Source organism: Hylobates moloch, unplaced genomic scaffold (assembly GCF_009828535.3).
Source record: "Hylobates moloch isolate HMO894 unplaced genomic scaffold, HMol_V3 SCAFFOLD_19, whole genome shotgun sequence".
Lineage (NCBI taxonomy): Eukaryota > Metazoa > Chordata > Mammalia > Primates > Hylobatidae > Hylobates > Hylobates moloch.
Window position 1 is genome coordinate 10,071,457 of NW_026652294.1, and position 22,578 is coordinate 10,094,034.

The window sequence follows — 22,578 nt, forward strand, 5'->3', positions numbered from 1 at the left end:
GAGTGGACCTCTAGAAAACTCCAACAGACCTGCAACTGTGGGTCCTGTCTGTTAGAAGGAAAACTAACAAACAGAAAGGACAGCCACACCAAAAACCCATCTGTACATCACCATCATCAAAGACCAAAAGTAGATAAAACCACAAAGATGGGGAAAAAACAGAGCAGAAAAACTGGAAATTCTAAAAAGCAGAGCAACTCTCCTCCTCCAATAGAACACAGTTCCTCACCAGCAATGGAACAAAGCTGGATGGAGAATGACTTTGACGAGTTGAGAGAAGAAGTCTTCAGATGATCAAACTACTCCGAGCTAAAGGAGGAAATTCAAACCAAAGGCAAAGAAGTTAAAAACTTTGAAAAAAATTTAGATGAATGTATAACTACAATAATCAATACAAAGAAGTGCTTAAAGGAGCTGATGGAGCTGAAAGCCAAGGCTCAAGAACTACGTGAAGAATGCAAAAGCCTCAGGAGCCGATGCAATCAACTTGAAGAAAGGGTATCAGTGATGGAAGATGAAATGAATGAAATGAAGCAAGAAGGGAAGTTTAGAGAAAAAAGAATAAAAAGAAATGAACGAAGCCTCCAACAAATATGGGACTATGAGAAAAGACAAAATCTACGTCTGATTGGTGTACCTGAAAGTGACGGGGAGAAAGGAACAAAGGTGGAAAACACTCTGCAGGATATTATCCAGGAGAACTTCCCCAATCTAGCAAGGCAGGTCAATATTCAGATTCAGGAAATACAGAGAACGCCATAAAGATACTCCTCGAGAAGAGCAACTCCAAGACACATAATTGTCCGATGCACCAAAGTTGAAATGAAGGAAAAAATGTTAAGGGCGGCCAGAGAGAAAGGTTGGGTTACCCACAAAGGGAAGCCCATCAGACTAACAGCTGATCTCTCAGCAGAAACTCTACAAGCCAGAAGAGAGTGGGGGCCAATATTCAACATTCTGAAAGAAAAGAATTTTCAACCCAGAATTTCATATCCAGCCAAACTAAGCTTCATAAGTGAAGGAGAAATAAAATACTTTACAGACAAGCAAATGCTGAGAGATTTTGTCACCACCAGGCCTGCCTTACAAGAGCTCCTGAAGCACTAAACATGGAAAGGAAAAACCAGTACCAGCCACTGCAAAATCATGCCGAATTGTAAAGACCATCGAGGCTAGAAAGAAACTGCATCAACTAACGAGCAAAATAACCAGCTAACATCATAATGACAGGATCAAATTCACACATAACAATATTAACTTTAAATGTAAATGGACTAAATGCTCCAATTAAAAGACACAGACTGGCAAATTGGATAAAGAGTCAAGACCCATCAGTGTGCTGTATTCAGGAAACCCATCTCACGTGCAGAGACACATGTAGGCTCAAAATAAAAGGATGGAGGAAGATCTACCAAGCAAATGGAAAACAAAAAAAGGCAGGGGTTGCAATCCTAGTCTCTGATAAAACAGACTTTAAACCAAAAAAGATCAAAAGAGACAAAGAAGGCCATTACATAATGGTAAAGGGATCAATTCAACAAGAAGAGTTAACTATCCTAAATATATGTGCACACAATACAGGAGCACCCAGATTCATAAAGCAAGTCCTGAGTGACATACAAAGAGACTTAGACTCCCACACAATAATAATGGGAGACTTTAACAACCCACTGTCAACATTAGACAGATCAACGAGACAAAGTTAACAAGGATACCCAGGAATTGAACTCAGCTCTGCACCAAGCAGACCTAATAGACATCTACAGAACTCTCCACCCCAAATCAACAGAATATACATTTTTTTCAGCACCACACCACACCCATTCCAAAATTGACCACATAGTTGGAAGTAAAGCTCTCCTCAGCAAATGTAAAAGAACAGAAATTATAACAAACTGTCTCTCAGACTACAGTACAATCAAACTAGAACTCAGGATTAAGAAACTCACTCAAAACCACTCAACTACATGGAAACTGAACAACCTGCTCCTGAATGACTACTGGGTACATAATGAAATGAAGGCAGAAATAAAGATGTTCTTTGAAACCAATGAGAACAAAGACACAACATACCAGAATCTCTGGGATACATTTAAACCAGTGTGTAGAGGGAAATTTATAGCACTAAATGCCCACAAGAGAAAGCAGGAAAGATCCAAAATTGATACCCTAACATCACAGTTAAAAGAACTAGAAAAGCAAGAGCAAACACATTCAAAAGCTAGCAGAAGGCAAGAAAGAACTAAAATCAGAGCAGAACTGAAGGAAATAGAGACACAAAAAAATCTTCAAAAAATTAATGAATCCAGGAGCTGGTTTTTTGAAAAGATCAACAAAATTGATAGACCGCTAGCAAGACTAACAAAGAAGAAAAGAGAGAAGAATCAAATAGACACAATAAAAAATGATACAGGGGATATCACCACCTATCCCACAGAAATACAAACTACCATCAGAGAATACTACAAACACCTCTAAGCAAATAAACTAGAAAATGTAGAAGAAATGGATAAATTCCTCAACACATACACCCTCCCAAGACTAAACCAGGAAGAAGTTGAATCTCTGTATAGACCAATAACAGGCTCTGAAATTGTGGCAATAATCAATAGCTTACCAACCAAAAAGAGTCCAGGACCAGATGGATTCACAGCCGAATTCAACCAGAGGTGCAAGGAGGAACTAGTACCATTCCTTCTGAAACTATTCCAATTGATAGAAAAAGAGGGAATCCTCCCTAACTCACTTTATGAGGCCAGCATCATCCTGATACCAAAGCCGGGCAGAGACACAACCAAGAAAGAGAATTTTAGACCAATATCCTTGATGAACATTGATGCAAAAATCCTCAATAAAATACTGGCAAACCGAATCCAGCAGCACATCAAAAAGCTTATCCACCACGATCAAGTGGGCTTCATCCCTGGGATGCAAGGCTGGTTCAACATAAGCAATTCAATAAATGTAACCCAACATATAAACAGAACCAAAGACAAAAACCACATGATTATCTCAATAGATGCAGAAAAGGCTTTTGACAAAATTCAACAATGCTTCATGCTAAAACCTCTCAATAAATTAGGTATTGATGGGACGTATCTCAAAATCATAAGAGCTATCTATGACAAACCCACAGCCAATATCATACTGAATGGGCAAAAACTGGAAGCATTCCCTTTGAAAACTGGCACAAGACAGGGATGCCCTCTCTCACAACTCCTATTCAACATACTGTTGGAAGTTCTGGCCAGGGCAATTAGGCAGGAGAAGGAAATAAAGGGTATTCAATTAGGAAAAGAGGAAGTAAAATTGTCCCTGTTTGCAGATGACATGATTGTATATCCAGAAAAACCCCATTGTCTCAGCCCAAAATCTCCTTAAGCTGATAAGCAACTTCAGCAAAGTCTCAGGATACAAAATCAATGTACAAAAATCACAAGCATTCTTATACACCAATAACAGACAAACAGAGAGCCAAATCATGAGTGAACTCCCATTCACAATTGCTTCAAAGAGAATAAAATACCTAGGAATCCAACTTACAAGGGACATGAAGGACCTCTTAAAGGAGAACTACAAACCACTGCTCAATGAAATAAAAGAGGATACAAACAAATGGAAGAACATTCCATGCTCATGGGTTGGAAGAATCAATATCGTCAAAATGGCCATACTGCCCAAGGTAATTTATAGATTCAATGCCATCCCCATCAAGCTACCAAGAAGAAATGACTTTCTTCACAGAACTGGAAAAAAACTACTTTGAAGTTCATATGGAACCAAAAAAGAGCCCACATTGCCAAGTCAATCCTAAGCCAAAAGAACAAAGCTGGAGGCAGCACGCTACCTGACTTCAAAATATACTACAAGGCTACAGTAACCAAAACAGCATGGTACTGCTACCAAAACAGAGATACAGATCAATGGAACAGAATAGAGCCCTCAAAAATAACGCCGCATATTTACAACTCTCTGATCTTTGACAAACCTGACAAAAACAAGAAATGGGGAAAGGATTCCCTATTTAACAAATGGTGCTGGGAAAACTGGCTAGCCATATGTAGAAAGCTGAAACTGGATCCCTTCCTTACACCTTATACAAAAATTAATTCAAGATGGATTAAAGACTTACATGTTAGACCTAAAACCATAAAAACCCTAGAAGAAAACCTAGGCAATACCATTCAGGACATAGGCATGGGCAAGGACTTCATGTCTAAAACACCAAAAGCAATGGCAAGAAAAGCCAAAATTGACAAATGGGATCTAATTAAACTAAAGAGCTTCTGCACAGCAAAAGAAACTACCATCAGAGTGAACAGGCAGCCTACAAAATGGGAGAAAATTTTCGCAACCTACTCATCTGACAAAGGGCTAATATCCAGAACCTACAATGAACTCAAATTTAGAAGAAAAAAACAACCCCATCAAAAAGTGGGCGAAGGACATGAACAGACACTTCTCAAAAGAAGACATTTATGCAGCCAAAAAACACATGCAAAAATGCTCATCATCATCACTGGCCATCAGAAAAATGCAAATCAAAACCACAATGAGATACCATCTCACACCAGTTAGAATGGCCATCATTGAAAAGTCAGGAAACAACAGGTGCTGGAGAGGATGTGGAGAAATAGGAACACTTTTACACTGTTGTTGGTGAGACTGTAAACTAGTTCAACCATTGTGGAAGTCAGTGTGGCGATTCCTCAGGGATCTAGAGCTAGAAATACCATTTGACCCAGCCATCCTATTACTGGGTATATACCCAAAGGACTGTAAAACATACTGCTATAAAGACACATGCACACGTATGTTTATTGCGGCACTATTCACAATAGCAAAGACTTGGAACCAACTCAAATGTCCAACAATGATAGACTGGATTAAGAAAATGTGGAACATATACACCGTGGAATACTATGCAGCCATAAAAATGATGAGTTCATGTCCTCTGTAGGGACATGGATGAAACTGGAAATCATCATTCTTAGTAAACTATCACAAGGACAAAAAACCAAACACCGCATGTTCTCACTCATAGGTGAGAATTGAGCCATGAGAACACATGGACACAGGAAGGGGAACATCACACCCCGGGGACTGTTGTGGGGTGGGGGGAGGGCGGAGGGATAGCATTAAGAGATATACCTAATGCTAAATGACGAGTTAATGGGTGCAGCACACCAACAAGGCACATGTATACATATGTAACAAATCTGCACATTGTGCACATGTACCATAAAACTTAAAGTATAATAATAATAAAGTAAAAAAAAATAAAAAGTAAATAAATAAAAAATCTGAAATGAAAAAGGAGATATTACAACCAGTATCACAGAAACTCAAAGGATCATTAGAGGCTGCTATGAACAACTATATGTCAATAAATAGGAAAATCCAGAAGAAATGGAAATTCCTAGACCCCTACAGCCTACCAAAATTGAGCCACTGAAGAAATTCAAAACCTGAACAGACCAATAATAAGTAATGAGATTAAAGCTGTAATAAAAAGCCTCCCACTAAAGAAAGGCCCGGGACTCGATGGCTTCACTGCTTAATTCTAAGAGACTTTTAAAAAAGAATTAATACCAAATCTACTCAAACTGTTCCTAAAAATAGAGGAGAGAATACATCCAAACTCATTTTATGAGGCCAGTATTACCCTGATTCCAAAACCAAAGACACATCAAAAAAAGAAAACTACAGGCCAGTATCTCTGATCAATATTGATGCAAAAATCCTCAACAAAATACTAGCACATTGGATTCAACAAGACATTACATATTGGATTCAACAATAAATTAACAAGATCACCATAACCGAGTGGGATATAACCCAGAAGTCAATCAATGTGATACATCATATTAATGGAATGAAGGCCAAAACACATATGATCATTTCAACTGATGCTGGAAAAGCATTTGATAAAGTTCAACGTCTCTTCATGATAAAAACCTTCAAAAAACTGAGTATAGAAGGAACATGCCTCAACATAATAAAAGCCATATATGACAGACCCACAACTAGTATCATACTGAATGGAGAAAAACTGAAAGCCTTTCCTCTAAGATGTAGAACATGACAAGGTTGCCCACTTTTACCACTGTTATTCAACATAGTACTACTAGAAGTCCTAGCCAGGGCAATCAAACAAGAGAAAGAAATAAAGGGCATTCATACTAAAACAGAAAAAGACAAATTAGCCTTGTTTGCAGATGATATGATCTCATGTTTGGAAAAACCTAAAGACTCCACCAAAGAACTATTAGAACTGATAAACAAATTCAGTAAAGTACAGGATACAAAGTCAACATACACAGATCAGTAGCATTTCTATATGACAACAGCAAGCAACTGAAAAAGAAATAAAAAAAAGTATTCTAATTTATAATAGCCACAAATAAAATTAAATACCTAGGAATTACCCAAAAAAGTGAAAGATCTCTACAATGGAAACTATAAAACACTGGTGAAAGAAATTGAAGAGGACACCAAAACACGGAAAAATATTCCATGTTCATGGATTATAAGAATCAATATTGTTAAAATGTCCATGGTGCCCAAAGGAATCTACAGATTCAATGTAATCCCTATCAAAATACCAATGGCATTCTTCACAGAAGTAGAAAAAACAATCCTAAAATACCAATGGCATTCTTCACAGAAGTAGAAAAAACAATCCTAAAATGTATACGGAATCAGAAAAGGCCCAGAGTAGCTGAAGCTATCCTGCGCAAAACCAACAAAACTGAAGGAATCACATACCAGACTTCAGATTATACTACAGAACTATAGTAACCAAAACAGCATGGTACTAGCATACAGACACACAGACCAATGGAACAGAATAGAGAACCCAGAAACAAATCCATGCATCTACAATGAACTCATTTTCAACAAAGGTATCAAGAACATACATAGGGGGAAAGGACAGTCTCATCAATAAATGATGCTGATAAATCATTAAATTATTGACTATAGTCTCCTTGTTGTATCATTAACATGTGTCAACTACAGAAATCTTTGAAAAAGGTTATCCACTGAATGATCAGTCATCATAACAAGTATTAGATTAGTAACAGCTCATTCAAAATAAAAGACTGGTGTTAAAATAGGAAGACTCCTTTCTTCATACAATCCACATACTTCAGAGCATTGGTCATGTTTTTAAAATGAACTGGCAGATTCTTCAAAGATTCATGCTTCATTTAAAATATCTTTCATCAGCTTAAAAAGAAATGTCAACACTACCAACTAGTTCATCTCCTTTCCTTAAATATAATAAATGTTTACAGAAGTAAACAAAATCTAGAGAACAAGTTGAATTTGATGTTACCATTTATATAGAACTCCCTTTTTTTAAAGGATTCACACAGCATGGTGAAAATTACTATCTATAAAAAACTTTCAGAATAAATGTGTAAAATATATATATAAGAGTAATAGGAATATACAGTAGACATGAAATGAAATCATAGATATGCTTCATTTTACATTAAGACTGAATCCTATCTGTGAATCAAAATGTATCCCTTCTGTTCTGAATATGCTCTTTGCATAAACCCCACCCTCTATATCCAAACCCTGCCTTATCACCTCCCTCTGTATACCAGGAAGCTAACCTATACAGACAACTGGACTCTCTTGCTCTGTGGCTTTGAGTTGGGCTTAGCCAGTGAGAGGCACTGGCAAGAGTTAAGAATGCAAGGGGACAGAGAGCTATCAAAGTATTTACTCCCCATCCCTTTCCCAAGACCCCTCACTCCCTCCCTGCCTCACTGCAATTGTTTCAGTGGCTTCATTCCTCTAAAGCTACAGCTTCTATCACATAGTCCTTCTTAACAAGCTCTCATTAGACTTCAATCATACTATTTCCTCCTTTCTCCTTCTGACCTAGAGAAGGTGGTAACTGCTTCCTTGGTGGGTGAGCTAGTCCCATATATCTTACATCCTGTCAGTTTCCTTAACCCTGCTCAAACATCTATAAATAGCACCTTCATTATATTCTCCTCAGTTAAACCCCAAATTCCTACATACTGTATTTCTTTAAAGTGACATAATACCCATTTTGATAGGCAAATGAACATTTTATGTAAAAACTATTCTATATCTTGTCCAATCTCATATTCTCCATCTATCTGAACTCTCACTGTAATACCAATGACTGAACATAGACCAATCTGCATATATGACTACATTTATAATAATATATTTATCCAAAGACTTCCCTGAAAAAAATTAAGACATCTCAAAAGAAGGGCAAAGATACAGAGAAGTAAAGACAGAAATAGTGAAAGAGAGGAGTAGAGAGAGACAGATGGAGACACCCATGGTTCAAGAAACACAGAGAAAGAGAGAAATATAGAGAGAGGAGGGACTAAGAGAAAAGGAACACTATAAATCCTTGCTTTTCAATGCTATCCCTGGCCCAGCAGCATTAGCGGTGCATGAGTTTGTTAGAAGGCGGAAACTCAGGCCTTGCCCCAGGTCTAATGAATCAGAATCCAACTTTTAAAGAATATCCCCAGGTGATTCAGGTGCACTTTAAAGTTTGAGAAGCACTGACACTACAGTTAACTCAAGGTCATAGTAACCATTATTAAAGCAGTGAAACTGTTGCTCCTACATACTAAGTCATGAGGTTCCAACATTTAGAAACCCAGGACACACTTCAACCTCAGGACAGGTAGCTTGAGTGTCTGTACAGATTCAACCTAACTGTCTTTGCTACCAGTTTTTTTCACAGTGGGGTCACATGTAAGGAGTTAGCAATAGAACCATTTGTTTCCATACAAATTTTCTTTCAAGAGTTCAGAAAAGAGATTGGCCAGGCATGGTGGCTCATGGCTGTAGTCCCAGCACTTTGGGAGGCTGAGGCGGGCAGATCGCTTGAGCTGAGGATCAGCCTGGGCAACATGGCAAAACCCCAGTTCTACAAAAAAAAAAAAAATTAGCTGGGCAAAGTGGCACTTGCCTGTAGTCCCAGCTACTGGGGAGGCCGAGGTGGGAGGATCACTTGAGCCAGGGAGGCAGAGGTTGCAGTAAGCCCAGATTGCACCACTGCACTCCAGCCTGGGAAACAGAGTGAGACCCTGTCTCAAGGAAAAAAAAAAAAAAAAAAAGAGTTCAGAAAACAGACAAGCCTGGGCCACATGGCAAAACCCCATCTTAAAAAAAAAAATTTTTTTTTTTTTTTTTTTTTTTTTTTTTTTTTTTTTTTGAGACGGAGTCTCACTCTGTCACCCAGGCCACTGATCTCAGCTCACTGCAACCTCTGCCTCCCAGGTTCAAGCGATTCTCTGCCTCAGCCTCCCGAATAGCTGGGATTACAGGCACCCATCACCATGCCCGGCTAATTTTTGAATTTTTAGTAGGGACAAGGTTTCACCATCTTGGCCAGGCTGGTCTTGAACTCCTGATTTCGTGATCCACCCACCACAGCCTCCCAAAGTGTTGGGATTATAGGCGTGAGCCACCGCACCCGGCCTCAACAAAAAATTTTTTAAAAATTAGCCAGACGTGGCGGTGTGTGCCTGTAGTCCCAGCTATTCGACTAAGGTGGGAGGATTGCTTGATCCCAGAGTTTCAGGCTGCAGTGTGCTGTGATTGTTCCCATGCACTCCAGCCTGGATGACAGAACAAGACCCTGTTTCCCCCTACCACCTCCCCGCCTTAAAAAAGAGTTCAGCAAAGAGGAAATCAACAATGACAGATGATAGATTTAATCAGGTAACTCTGAATTGATCATCCACAGTTGGAAAACTTCTGAACAGCTACTACTAAAAACATCTAATTTCCTTTTTTAAAAAATTTAAGAGGTTACCCATCCCATGATGACATATGTATTTAAGATATGCTGCATTTGAAATACAGAGTAAATATGTAGTAATTTCACAACAGGATATTTTTATTAAACAGCCAAGCACATAATTACAGAACTTTCAGTGTAAAATTACTGCTGCTTTGAAACTGCAGCATTTCACTCACCCACATGCCAATGTTTTTCTTTCCCTACAGTTCCAGCCATGTTCCCTGAATCCTCCACCAGCTTCCATTTTCCCTCCCCACCTCCCTATTGTTCATAGTTTATCCTTTTTTTTTTTTTAATTGGAAGGAAAGAGGTAGAAGACACTGATGTCTATTTGTTAAAAGATTACGCTCTTTGTTCTACACACTGGGTAACAATAACTGTTCCCAACTAAAGGGCCAGGCCAGGGACTCGTAGACACTGATGGTCAGCTTTTTCTTCTCCTTTCTTCTCAATCAATCTCAGTGGCCCCTAACCCCACCAACATGGCCCAGCTGGCAAACATCTAATGTGGGGGAAAGCAGCAAGATTTGTGCTATAGGGGAATAAACACCCAAGTCAGGAGAACAGGGCCATAAACCACACAGTGACTGACCAAATGACCTTGGACAAATCATTTCCAAACCTAGAAATGCCTCCAACAGTAAAATGTGGTTAGCTAAATCCCTTCCAGAACAGTATACGCTTCTAGCTGAAGCTTGCATTTAGCTGAACCCATCTTTTCTTCTAATATATAGCAAAGGGATGAGGGGCAAAGAAGGCCATAACAGCAGGTTAGAGGAGCAAAAAGAGCAAGAAAAGAGAGAATGAGAGAACAATGGATAATGGTGACCTCACCCCTAAAGATAACTTTATACCTTGGAAATATTGTCACATTATTCACTGGATCCTTTCATTTTTCAAATAAAAAATATTTAGCAAGCACACCAGGTACTATGCCAGATGTTCGAGATAGAGAGGAGATAAAAATATAAGGAAGGTTTTATTCCTGTTTTACAAGTGTTAAAAAAAAAAGACCCTGGAGTTTGGCTTTCATTTTAACTCCTTCAGATACTTTATGAGGCCCTTCATATGGTACACAAAAGTTTAATTTCTTACACGCATCCAATGTTTTTTAAGAGATGACCAAATCAAGGGGAATATGCTAGGCTGCTTTGCTTATACAGTAACACTATCCTAGGGGCTACTAGCAGAATTCATCTATTGGAGAAGAGATAGTGAAGAAGTTCAGAATCTACAGATTGCAACCACATCTTCAAAACTACCACTGTTCAACATATGCACTCACTAGATATTTTAATTATGAGCGAGTACCATTTAATGTAAATTTATCATCTAGAGGTTTTATAAACAAGCTTGTTTAGTAGGTAATTATGAGGTTTTATAGGTTTTATAAACAAGCTTGTTTAGTAGGTAATTATGAGGACTATAATCATTAGCTAAGAAAATATATAAGAATACTACAAAATAACTATACAAAGTTTACAGAGTGATGTGACCAAAACTAGCTTCTGAAAATGACAGTAATCCTCTGTCAGTAATCACTGCCCCAAAGAAAGTTCTCTCCCTGTAAGGATACTATAGTATAGGCAAAAAACATAAAATAACAGTTAAGGTATTTTGTTTTGTTTTGCTTCTGAAAGCAAACATGGAAGAACGAGGCCATTTTCAAAATAAGGACTATTTTTCAAAAAAAAAATGGGAAATGTCCATCCTTTGAAACATCCTGCCTCCCTTCTTTGCTTTAAATTCCATATAAGCTATTTTGAGCTTACTGCTTTGATCAGATTTAGCTGTAAGTAACTATATTTAGTCATAGACATCTGATCTATAAATAGAATCTACTAGAGGAATTACTATAACTTCCTTGAAATTGGCAAGTAGCAGTTCCATTTGATGTGATTCTAGGAAAGCTTTACACCGAAAAGAAAATGCACACAGAGAAGACATTTGCTTTCAAAATTACAATCTCTCAAGAGTAAATTTACACATTTACGTTTTGAAGAAAGAATTGCCATTTAACAGTATCTTAAACAAACACATATTAATTAGTCAATAATCACCCTCAATTTGGGGAAGTAAATAGTAACAGAAAAATTATGTTTTTCCTTTCATAGATATCATGTAAATAATACCTATATATTGAATGCTCACCACTAAGTGAAATACAAAGAGGGTTCCTCATTATCCTTGCCTTGAAAAAATACAAAGTCCATTGTTGGTGAACAGTATGTAAATGTAGACACAAATAAGATATTTCACTGGGAAACAATATGGGTAGTGTAAAGAACACTTAAACAGGAGTTCCCAAATGACTGATCTAGTTGTGGCTCTGTCATTTACTAGCTACTTAGCCTTGAGTTCATTGCTTCTCTTCTCTGACTCTGTTTCCTCATTGGAAGATAGAGACAAAGATTCAGACATCAAATTCTACAAAGTGATATACAAATATTATTAAGTTTTTTGTCTGTTTGTTTGTTTGAGATGGAGTCTCGCTCTGTCGCCCAGGCTGGAGTGCAGTGGCACGATCTCGGCTCACTGCAACCTCTGCCTAGCAGGTTCAAGCGATTCTCCTGCCTCAGCCTCCCGAGTAGCTGGGATTGCAGGCGCCTGCCACCATGCCCAGCTAATTTTTTTTTTTTTTTGTATTTTTTTAGTAGAGATGGGGTTTCACCATGCTGGCCAGGCTGGTCACGAACGTAAGTTGCATATTAAAAAAAAAAAAAGGTGCCGGGAGCGGTGGCCCATGCCTGTAATCTAAGCAACTCGGCAGGCTGAGGCGGGAAGATCGCTTGAGCCCAAGACTTCGAGGCTGTAGTGAGCTATGATCCTGGCACCGCACTCCAGCCTGGATGGCAGAGCAAGACTCAAGACTATAATTCCTTAAATAAAAAATAATAATAAAAGAAGAAGAAGAAAGAAAAGGCCACAAAAAAGAAAGGAAAGCAAACCCTAGAAAGTTGGAGTTAGGGTCATTTCAGTTTTAGATCTCTGAAATGAATGTAAGTCAATAATTACTACCATTTATTATGCCCGAACTATGTGACAGGCACTGTGCTGAAGGGCTTCATATGCACTAACTTATTTAATTCTCTCAACAACCCTATAAAGTATGTGGTGGCATCTCATTTGTAAAACTGAGGATTAGGAAGACAGAATAACTTTGCTGCAGATTAACAGAAGGGAAAGCAAGAACTTCAATCCAGACTGTGCTCCTAATTACTATACTATTCTGACCTAGAACTATAACAAAATTGTTTTAGAGAAAATTACTGCCTTATACATGATTTAGAGTATTGAGATTCATGTTTTAGCCCTGGTAAAAGTAAATAATTAGGAGAGGGGAGGAAAGGGTTAAAAACATTTCCACTAATAGTTCTTGCTTTTTAATACTGTTGTGATGGCTAATTTTAGGTATCAATTTGACAAGATTAAGGAATACCTAGAGAACTGTAAAGCATTACTTCTGGCTGTGTCTGTGAGGGTGTTTCCAGAGAATATTGGCAGGTAAGTCAGTGGACTGAGTGGGGAAGATCTGCCCTCAATGTGGGTAAACCATACAAATGGCCGCAGACCTGGAGAGAACAAAAAGGGAAAGAAAAGGATTTCCTGTTTCTCTCCAGGAACTGGGATAGTCCCTTCCTCCTGTCCTAGAACATCAGAACTCCAGGTTCTACAGCCTTGGAACTCCAGACTTACTTACACCAGTACCCCTTAGGTTCTCAGGCCTTTAGCCTTGGACTGAGTATTATTACACCATTGGCTGCTCTGGTTCTAAGGCTGGTTCAGACTTAGACTGAACTACACCACCCAGCATCCCAGGGTCTCCAGCTTGCAGACTGCCTGTCATGAGACTTCGTGGCCCCCATAATCTTATGAGCCAATTCCCCTAATAAATCCCTTCTCATCTATCTACCTACCTACCTACCTATCTACCTTTCCACCTACTATTGGTTGTGTCTCCCTGGAGAACCCTAATATAAATCAGAGAAAGTGAGCCAGAATGAAATAAATTGGCTCCTGATCCTAGTTGCTCATACTGGCGTAAGCTATGTTCTCCTCTTTTTTTGTGCAACAATATATTGAGCAACTAACATTTACTGAGCATTCAGCATGTGCCAGGAACTATACTAAGTGCTTTGTGTGTATTATCTTATTCAATCTTCACAAACTCAGAATATTATCTTCATTTTATAGATGAGTAAACTTGAACATAAGGAGATTAAATAACTTACTTAAATTCTGCTTCTGGCCAAGATGGAGTAACAGGGCAAGATTAACATACCTAATAACTCAAACAACTATAAAATTCAGGAAAAATATATAAAAAAATAAATCTTCAGACATTGGACAAGGGGCAACAAAGGACAATAATCCCTGAGAGAAGGGGAAAAAAGGGGTAAGCCCTACCTCTAAGTGCACTGCCTAGAGAGTTTTCAGGCTCCAGCTCTGGGAAGGGGAAGCAAAGAAGAGCCCACTGGTCTTAGTTGGGAAGGCAGAGTTGAGGGCTCAGAGAAGCCAAAGTGCCTAGAGTTCACAAGGCAAAATACTGGAATGGAGACAGCTGCACTGAGAGAAAACTGTAGAGATCCTCAGAGAGTCCCCCGATCTGACGTCTTCAGCTGAGAACCAATCAGCACATCCAGGTGAGAAAACTATGAAAACTACCCAAGGCTGAGGAAAGAAGCACCAGAAAGAAACAGGCAGAACACTCTCCAGAGCTCACAGAAACAGGAATGGTCTTCTCACAAACCAGAGCGAAAAAAACCTTGTCATACATAGGACACAATAAATTCTAAAGTAAAAACAAAAACCCATGTAATACATAGGATGCAACAGATTCTAAAGTTAAAAAAATAAAAAACATGTAATACACAGGACATAATAGATTCTAAAGTAAAAAAAACCCATGTAATACATAGGACTAGAATATAATATATTCTAAAGTAAAAAAACAAACAAATCCTTGTAATACATAGGACATAATATATTCTAAAGTAAAAAAAAAAACATGTAATACATGGGACTAGGACATAATATATTCTAAAGTTAAAAAAAAATAACCTTATAATACATAGGACATAATACATAGGAATTCCTGGGCTCAAGCGATCCTCCTACCTCAGCCTCCCTAGTTGAGATTACAGGCATGAGCCACTGCTTCTGGTGCCTTTTTTTTTTTTTAATATTCAACTTACTTTATAATATTTGTATATCACTTTATAGAATTTGTGTCTGAATCTTTGTCTCTATTTTCCAACGAGGAAACAGAGTCAGAGAAGAGAAGCAATAAACTCAAGGCTAAGCAGCTGGTAAATGACAGAGCCACAACTAGATCAGTGATTGGGGAACTCCTGTTTAAGTGTTCTTTACACTACCCATATTGCTTCCCAGTGAAAACACTTCCCAGTATTCCCTCAATAGTGGGGCAAAATTAACATAGACCAAAGGCTACTCTGGTCCTATCTAACAAACATTAAAAGCAAGTCTGAAAAGGATCAAACCATTTCCAAGTAACTTAACAGCAACAAAGCTCCACAACAAAATTCAAAATTATTTCATATATATAAGAATATCTAGCATCCAACAAGGTAAAATTCACAATGTCTGGCAGGCATGCAAATAAGGAAAATAAAGCCCATAAAGAGGAGAATAATAAACCAATAAAAATGAAACTAGAAATGACATAGGTTAGTAGACAAGGATATTGTCTCCTAAAACAGTTATTATAACAATATTCTATATGTTCAAGAAGCCAGAAAAAAACATGAGCATGCTAAGGAAAGATTGGAAGACATTTTTCAAAAAGACACAAAGCAAAAGTCTAGAGATAAAAATGCAATGTCTCACATTTAAAAATGCAGAGGGAGCCAGGTGAGGTGGCTCACACCTATAATCCCAGCACCTGGGGAGGGCCAAGGTGGGCAGATTATTCAAGGCCAGGAGTTCAGTACCAGCCTAGCCAACATGGCAAAACTCTGTCTCTACTAAAAAATACAAGAAAATTAGGCAGGCATGCTGGTGCACACCTGTAATCTCAGCTACTTGGGAGGCTGAGGCATGAGAATAGCTTGAACCTGGGAGGCAGAGGTTGCAGTGAGCCAAGATCACACCACTGCACTCCAGTCTAGGATACAGAGTGAGAATCTGTCTCAAAAAAAAAAAAAAAAAGCTAAAAACCAGAGGAACTGGGCACAGTGGCTCATGCCTGTAATCTCAGCGCTATGGGAGGCCAAGGTGGTAGGATCTTTGAGCCCAGGAGTTTGAGACCAGCCTGGGCAACATAGGGAGACCCCATCTCTACAAAACAATTAGCCGGACATGGTGGCATGAACCTCCCAGATACTAGGGCGGCTGAGGCAGGAGGATCGCCTGACCCCAGAGGTTGGGGCTGCAATGAGTTATGACTGCCACCACACTCTACCATGAGCAATAGAGCAAGATTCTGTGTCAAAACAACAACAACAACAAAAAAGCAGAGAGGATAGGATTAATAGCAAATTAGAAACCAAAATAGATCAGTAGATTTGAAGATATACCAATTGAAACAATTTAAAATAAAACAGGACAGTGTTTCGATAGAGAACCAGTGAGCCGGAAGCAAGTTGAAGCAGCCGAATGTACAAGTAATTGAAGTCTCCAAAGGAGAAGAGAGACGGGAGAGAGCAAAAAAATATATTTGAGAAAATAAGACCTGAAAATGTTCTAGGTTTAATAATTGTTATTGTTTAAATAAAAATTAATAAAAACTATACCAAGAAACATCATAATCAATTTTTTAAATACAATAATAAAGAAAAAATATTAAAAGCAGCCAGAAAACATACAGGTTTTACAGAGAGAAAGCTAAAAATGACAGCTAACTTCTCAATAGAAACAATATGAGACAGGTAAGTGGAGCAACATCTCTAAATTTCTGAAAAAAATCTCTAGACCTAGTGAAAATATCTTTCAAACATCTAAGCAAAAATATATATATAATTTCAGACATATAAGAGCTGATTTGGAAACAGTGTGATGGTTCCTCAAAAATTAAAAATAGAGTTATCATATGACTCGGCAATTCTACTTATGGGTATATACCCAAAATAACTGAAAGCAGGGACTCAGACATATATTTGAATATCCACGTTCAAAGCTGCCTTATTCACAATAACCAAAGGGTGGAAGCAACCCAAGTTTCTATTGAAGAATACATAAACAAAACGTGATATATGCATATAATGGAATATTATTCAGTTTTCAAAAGAAAGGAAAATATGGCACACACTACAGCATAGATGAACCTTGAGGACATTATGCTAAACGAAACGAGCTAGTCATAAAAAAGACAAATATTGTATAATTGCACTTATATGAAGTAGCTAGAATAGTCAAGTTCATAAAGACAGGAAGTAGAATAGTAGTTGCCAGAAGTTGAAGGGAGGGGGAAATGGAGAGTTGTTTAATGAGTACCAAGTTTCAGTTTTGCAAGATGAAGAGTTGTGGAGATTAGTTGCACAACAATGTGAATACATTTAACACTACTGAACTACACACTTAAAAATGGTTACAATAGTAAATTTTATGTTATGTGTATTTTATCACAATTGGAAATAAATAAAAAGATTTTTTTAATGTGAAAGACTTCAGCAACAGCAGACCTTCACTACAAGAAATGTTACAGAAAAGATTGACAAAATCATGTATCAGAAGTGACTTAAGGAGATACGACAATTAAATGCAATGTGGAATCCTGGATTACATCTTAGAACAGAACAAGGACATCCACGGGAAAACTAGAGAAATTTGTATCGGCTACAATTTAGTCAATAATACTGTATCTATGTTAGTTACACTATGCTTCTTCAAAATGTTAACATTAAAGAAAGCTAGGTGAATTCAGGGTATACAGGAAATCTCTGTTCCAGTTTTGCCAACATTTCTGTAAATCTAGTATTATTTCAAAATAAAAAGCTCAAAAAAGAAGAAGAAAGCCTGACAAGCATAGAACTTCCGACAAGAGCTGAAAGCCCCACTCTTAATACAGGTGAATAAACGCCAAGATGAGCACATTTTAGGTCTAACTCAGAGGAGAGAGAGAAGCAATTGTGGTTTGTCTGTTTGTTTTAATTAAACAAGAATATACAGGATAATAAGGGCAACAGACAATGCTGGAAACTATTAAAACTCACAGTCTACATATAACAAAATCAAAAATATCTCTTTCTCAAAGCTGTGACACATGTGACAGTGAAACAAATCCCAAAATAATCCAACAAATGTAGGAATTTAAGTATATAAAACATATCAGAGGAATTAAGAATAAGGAACATGCTAATAAAGGATTGGTTTGTGTAATTCTTATGTTGGGTACAAAATCCAGTCTCTCATAATCAATCCTTTACGCTGATGAATAATAATTTTCTGGATCAATTTCCATAAGAAAAAAGCATGTTTTTTCTTCTACTGTTCCTGTCCATTGACATGCAAGTATTTCAATCTGAAGAGGCAGTTTTATGGAACAGAAAAAGCATGAAACTGAAATTACTATTTGTTGATCAGCTACTCTGTTCCAGGTACTGTTCTAAATGCTTTATACATGGATTATCTGATAATCTATTTAATCCTCACAACAAACCTAAGCAGGATGTGCTATTATCACTATTTTTACAGATGAGTGCTTGTCTTGGATCTTCCACTATGTCACTGGAAAAGTTTACAAGAATCATAACCTCTCTAGGACTTAGGAAATTAACACCTATAAAATTTTACTTCTAGCTTTTATTTTATGCCTGCTGTTTTGCCTTACCTACTATGAATTCCTACAGGAAGGGGCAGTATTTATCTTGGTATTAGACACATACATGTACTAGGTTTACAGTTGTTAAAAGAGAAAATGTCAGTCGGGAGGCTGAACTAGAAAAACAAGCCACTGAGGTTTCTTATATTTCCATCATATTCTCAAAAAAAAAAAAAAAGCGTGAGGAGACCCAGTAGAAGGAATAGACTGGAAATGAGGAATTTGAGGTCTGCCCCCAGCTCTACTGATTGGCAATTTGGCCTTAGGCAACTCACAGATTTCTGTCTAAGATTTCCAACCAGTCCAACAGAAATTATAATATCTGCCCTTGATTCAGCAGATTATTGAGAGGAATGAATGAGCCTAGCTTAGAAGCTTCTTGCAAACCTAAATGAGAGAAAATGTGTGAAGCTCCTGGTATAAGATCAATGCCCAATGATAGCAGTTCTCTCCCTTCCAACAAGTATTCAAGGACGGAGCTGCCCTATTAGTAGATGGTGCCTTCCTGTCTGCTGCATTTTAGTAACCTGGCATTTTTACTCTGATGACATTTTTTGTGGTATCCTACAAATGTTAGTATAGAGAATGATTCATCATGTAAACTAAAATCACTGCTTGCAAGTAACTGCAAACTGCAAATTACAGGGAGAACAGAGGTTTAAAAATGTACTTTAAAATAATAAAAACTCAAGTGAAGTCACTTAATCCAGTATTTTATTGGAAATTGGACCAACTCCAATTCTCTTAAGGGTACCACAGTTTGGTAACCAGATGTTAATACTGTTCTTCTGCCAAAGAAAACTGCAAGATTTAAAGGGTACTTTTTCCTTTTAAAATTATGTTCTATTTATATTTCCAAAACATATATTTCTCTGATAATCCAATAGATTAGAGTAAAACCTAATTGAAGTATCTCTTCAATCTCCATGCTATTCTAAGATATATTTGAGGTGCACTGAGCACTGGAAGAGAAAGTGCCGATTCCTCGCAAATAGCCTAAAGGGTAAAATGGACAACAGTAGATAGCTAGCCCAACATTCAGATTTACAACTAAAAGACAAGCATTGTGGAAGCAGCCCAAACCCAATAGTAGAACTTAATTATTCCATTGTAACTAGCAACATGAGCCTCATTAAGGGATGGGAACAGTAGTCATGAAGAAATGTGACTGTTGGTATGATCCAAGCTATCAAAAGAAAGTAAACCCTCATCCAAACCAACCAAATTTCAAAGTAAAGTAAATTCTCTGCATTTTTCCCTCAAGATACAAATATAAGTATACTAATCTACAGTATCATAATAAAAATTATGACAACTATACCAAGAGCATTTTATTATTCTCTATTAGACTTGGCAAGAGCTCTGAGCTGCTTTCTCCACATCATCACTTGAGTATTCCCTGGTCCTCAAAGCTGTTTCTGATATAAATGAAGCGTAGAAAATATGATATTCACCTTGTATCATATTCAAAGTGTAGATGACAGAGATTTGATTCTTTGGCAGCATTATCCATGGACTTGACCTTTGGTAATTGTTCACAAATTAATCAGTTATCCAATACAAGTAAATGATCAAATGAACAGAAAAGCTAGAATGCAACAACATTAGATCAAATCCACATCTTCTGTGTAAACACCTTCAACATACTATCTTAATTATCAAAAGAAATAAAAGCGGCCGGGCGCGGTGGCTCACGCTTGTAATCCCAGCACTTTGGGAGGCCGAGGCGGGCGGATCACAAGGTCAGGAGATCGAGACCACGGTGAAACCCCGTCTCTACTAAAAATACAAAAAATTAGCCGGGCGTGGTGGCGGGCGCCTGTAGTCCCAGCTACTCGGAGAGGCTGAGGCAGGAGAATGGCGTGAACCCGGGAGGCGGAGCTTGCAGTGAGCCGAGATTGCGCCACTGCACTCCAACCTGGGTGACAGAGCAAGACTCCGTCTCAAAAAAAAAAAAAAAAAAAAAAAAAGAAATAAAAGCTAGAAAGCACACTAGACCAAATTGACATCCAAGTGGCTATAGCAAGTAGCTATAGTAGTATAAAATAAACTGCAAAACAAAAGTAGAACCAGAGATAAAGAGAGACATTTACAATTATAAAGGGGCAAATTCATCAGAAAGACATATCATCATAAATATGTATGTATGCACCTAATAACAGAACTTCAAAATGTATGAAACTATTTGTACCATCACTATTTGGTCTCCCCCTTTCTTGAACCATCTTCACCTAAATTCCTCTAAACAGGATCACAAATGACCTCTAGTATTGTTAAAAACGATGACCAATTCTCAATCTCATCTTACTTGACCTATCATTTACTCACCTTCAAAAGATTGTCCTCTTTTGACCTCAGTGGCTTCATTCTTTCTCCATTCTCCCAAAGTCTATCATAATTCCAGGTAAGAAGTACTGTACACAACAGATTGGATGTAGACAGAACAATTCTATTCATTTATTCATTCACTGGCCATTATTTCTCAGTTTCCTTTCCTCATTCTTAACCTGATCTTTCTTTCTCAATATTAGAGTGCCCAAGATGTGGTTTCCAGACCTCTCCTGTACTTATTACATCTATTGCTTTATACCTATGTACTTTCTTTGGTGAAAATGGCATTGTTGAGTTTAAGACACTTTCCTTTGTCCACAGCAGTGATATGTTGATCCCAAACTGTCCCCTCACCCATTTCTACTTATTATTTGTGATTTCAGGGTAACTGGTTATGGTTATAATATATATCTCACAAATTTACAACTCAATTGAATTACAAATGTATACGCAAATCTCCACTTGGATATCTAATAGACATCAAAAACTGAACTCTTACTTCCAACTCCCTTCCCCCAAAACCTTTATCCACATTATTTCTCTACTCAATAAATGGCAATTTCAATCTACCAGTTGCTCAGGTCAAATGACTCTGCTGTGTTCTTTCTCTCATATCCCACATTCAATCCTTTAGAAAATTCAGTTAGTCCTACTTTCAAAAAGATATCTAGAACGCACCTTTTCACCACTCTATTGCTACCACCTTTGTCCAAACCATCATTTCTCTTGCCTAGATTATAACAAGGGCCTCCCAATTGGAATTGGCCTCATGTGTCTGGTGTCCTCACAGCCTACTCTTCACATAGCAGCAAGGATGATCCTTTTGAGCATTAGTCTGATCATGTCAACACTTTGCTCAAAACCTCTGATGCCCTCCTATTAGAGTAAAATCTGAAGTCTACCATGGCCTTCAAACTGTATATGATCTACCCTCCCCTAAACAACTTATTTGACTTCATCTTCGTCATTCACCCCAGTCAAAACAAACCGTTCTGTTACTCTGTGAGCACAGTAAGCACATCCCCTCCTGTGGGCTTTTACCCTTGATGGTCCCTCTGCCTAGATTACTCTTTCCCCAGAAGCCACATGGCTTTTTCCCTTATTTCCTTCAGGTCTCTGCCTATACATTACTTCTTAAGAAACACCTTTATGTTTTATCCAAGATAAAATTGCACCCATCCTCTTCATCACTCTTTTTTTTTTTTTTTTTTTTTTGGTAGAGACAAGGTCTCATTATGTTGCCCAGGCTGATCTAAGACTCCTGGCCTTGAGTGACCCTCTTGCCTTGGCCTCCCAAAAGACTGGAATTACAGGCCTCAGCCATGGCACCTAGGCCCTTCATCACTCTTCACCTCTCCTCTTTACTTACTTTATTTTTCTTCTGAGTACTTATCATCATCTTCCATACAATATGTTTACCATCTCTTTGTCCCATACTAGAACATAAGCTCCATGAAAGCAGAAACTTTATTTTATTCAGCAACAAGTCCCTATTGCCTAAAGCAGTATCAGTTACATAGTAAGTATGCATTCAATACGTGGTGATCAAATGAAGGTATTCTCCCAGTTAACTGGGTATCTTCACTACTTCCTCTGCCTTGTGACCCACATCCCATTAGTCCCTAAGTTCTTTCAAGTCTATAACTAAAATACT

The 22,578-nt window shown here is 37.9% G+C and overlaps 1 protein-coding gene across 4 annotated transcripts in view; it reads right to left on the reverse strand.

Annotated features, from left to right (window-relative positions):
* The window catches only part of TTC28 (tetratricopeptide repeat domain 28), a 738,720-nt gene that overhangs the window by 419,850 nt on the left and 296,292 nt on the right, over window positions 1–22,578 (reverse strand). The gene's annotated exons all lie outside the window — the stretch shown is intronic.